Source organism: Rousettus aegyptiacus, unplaced genomic scaffold (genome assembly GCF_014176215.1).
Source record: "Rousettus aegyptiacus isolate mRouAeg1 unplaced genomic scaffold, mRouAeg1.p scaffold_m13_p_16, whole genome shotgun sequence".
NCBI lineage: Eukaryota > Metazoa > Chordata > Mammalia > Chiroptera > Pteropodidae > Rousettus > Rousettus aegyptiacus.
The window spans coordinates 35571993-35574758 of record NW_023416291.1 but is presented as its reverse complement, the minus strand read 5'-3'; the positions used below and the strand labels follow the sequence as shown (position 1 = coordinate 35574758).

Below are 2766 nucleotides of genomic sequence, written 5' to 3'. Positions count from 1 at the left end.
CCAGGGATGCTGCTCAACATCCTACAGTGTAACGGTGTGTAGGACATGGGTTTATCCAGCCTCAACTGTCTATACTATATGGTGGGGACACCCTGCTTTAAGGGAAGTGCCCACATCCCACCTTGATTTATAAAGACATGCCCCGCAGGTAGGCCTGGGCTTAGCAGCTACTTGATCAGAGGTAGTGGTGGTGGTAACCCTGGATCCCCAGGGTAGATCTCACCTGGACCCAGCTGCCACTATTTTACCTGTAAAAACAGAGGTGCCATCAAAAGGCACTATACACAGAGCGAAAAGGCAACCCACGGAGTCAGAAGAAATATGTGCAAATCACATATTTGATGAGGTATTAACATCCAAAATAGAGAAATGAAACTCAACAACAACAAAATGTGATTTTAATATGGGCAAAGGATTTAAATAGACATTTCTCCAAAGATACACAAATGGCCAGTAAGCACATGGAAAGACACTTGACATCACTAATCATTAGAGAAATGCACATCAAAACTATGAGACACCGTTTACAGCCATGCCACTCTGAACAAGCCCAATCCCATCTGATCTCAGAAGCTAAGTAGAGTCGGTCCTGGATAGTACTTGGATGGGAGACCACCTAGGAAAACCAGGTGCTGTAGGTGTAAAAAATAAATAGATAGATAGATAGATAGATAGATAGATAGATAGATAGATAGATAGAACTATGAGACACCAACCTCACACTTGTGAGGATGACTACTGTCAAAAAAAAGAAAGAATGAAGAAAAAAAAGGATGTGGAGAAATTGGAACCTGCTAGTGAGAATGTAAAATGGTGCAGCCTCCGTGGAAAACAGTATGGAGGTTCCTCCAAAAATTACAAATAGATTTACCATATGATCTGGCAATTCCACTTCTGGGTATGTACTCAAAAGAATTGAAAGCAGGGTCTTGAAGAGATATTTGCACACCTATGTTCATAGCAGCATTATTCACAACAGCTAAAAAATAGAAGTGTATACCAGCGGGCGAATGAATAAACACAATGTGGTTCATTCATACAATGGAAGATTATTCATCCTTAAAAAAGGACATTCTGACACATGCTAGAACCTTGAGGACATTATGCTCAGTGAATTAGCCAGACACGAAAGGACAAAGAGTGTATGATTTCACTTATTGAGGTCCTTAAAGGAATCAGATCCGTGGAGACAGGACGTAGATGGTGGAGCCAGGGGCCGGGAGAGTGGGACAGGAGTTAGTGTTTAATGGGGACAGAGTTTCATTTTAGGAAGATGAGAAGGTTCTGGAAATGGATGGGAGGATGGTTGGTTGTGCAACATTGTGAATGTGCTTAATGTCACTGAACTATACACTTAAAGATAGTTAAAATGGCAAATTTTACCACAGTAAAAAATTATTTTAAAAGATGTGTGGGTGCATGATGCTGGTGGCCACGTCTGGGCTATGGGATGTCAGGAGAGCCCCATATATGTCCCGCCCCAGTGGCTCCCACCTCCCTCAGGGTAAAAGCCCAGTCTTCCGCACAGCCACAGGCCCTGTACAACCTGCCCCCATCGCCTCCCCACACTCACCTCCTCCTTCTCTCCCCACCACTCTGCTCCAGCCACATGGGTCTCCCCAATGTGTCCTCAACACCCCAGACCTGTCCTGCCCCAGGGCCTTTGCATAGGCTGTTCCTGGTGCCTGAAGTGCCCTCCCATTTCAATATCTGCATGACTGGTCCCTCTCTTGAGACCCATAACCCTCTCTGCTCCCCAAGGAGAGTCCCTACACCCACCCAAGCTCCTCAGCTTCACCTCAGACTTGCAGTTTGGCGAACAAGGCCTGGCCGGGGTAGGGGGTGGTCCCTGAGACACAAACCTCCAGCCCATTTGCTCCACACGAACCAGTAATTCTCACCCTCTGTGCCCACCTTGGGCGAGTGTGGCTGCCTCACTTCCTCTTCCCATCAGGTAAGGGCCCAGAGCACCCAGGCACCTGCTGCAGCCAGATGGTGGACACAAAGTAAATGTTGGAATGAAGGTGCAATATGAGAACGGAGAAAGAGAAGCAAGATGGAGAGAGACAGAGAGGAGGGAAAGAGATGAACAGAGAAAGCAGAAAGTGCAGAGAGGGAGGGAGGGAGGGAGGGAGGAAGGGAGGGAGGAGGGGAGGGAGGGAGAGGAGGGAGGAGGGAGAGAGGGAGGGGAAGGGAAGGAGGAGGAAGGAAGGAAGGAAGGAAGGAAGGAGGAGGAGAGAGAGAGAGAGAGAGAGAAGGAGGGAGGGAGAGAGAGAGAGAGAGAACCGATGGCCTCTAACCAGAAACCACAAACCACAGCCCCACACACCGACGGGCTCCAGCGAAGAGCAGCGGGGGTCTGTGACCACTGACTGTCTGCAACGACCACTCACTCCCATCCTCCCCCGCCGCTGGAACCTCACAGCAGTTACACTGGCCCCAACCATCTTCCAACTCTTCACGATAGCTGGACCCCCACAACTGTCAGATCCCACAGCAGATGGACCACAGGTTGGTAGAGCAGTAGGATCCACCTCACCACCAGGTCCCAGAGCACAGGTGGGCTCCTCAGTGACGAACCTGACAGCCAGACACCTAGAAGGCCACACAACAACTGGTCTTTCCCTTGTTCCTAAGTACCATCTTCTGAGAGCTCAGTCCCAACCCAAGTCCCCTGCCCCTCACACACACCCACTAACAGGTATAGTCACCCATAAGGACTGATGCTATTAGGTCTTTTTTTGGAGTTGCATGCATGAAACCAGC

At 49.0% G+C, this 2766-nt stretch overlaps 1 pseudogene; it reads left to right on the top strand.

The window, feature by feature from the left end:
- Positions 1-522: 522 nt before the first annotated feature.
- On the top strand, positions 523-641 carry LOC118612601 (annotated as a pseudogene).
- The last annotated feature ends 2125 nt before the right edge of the window (positions 642-2766 follow it).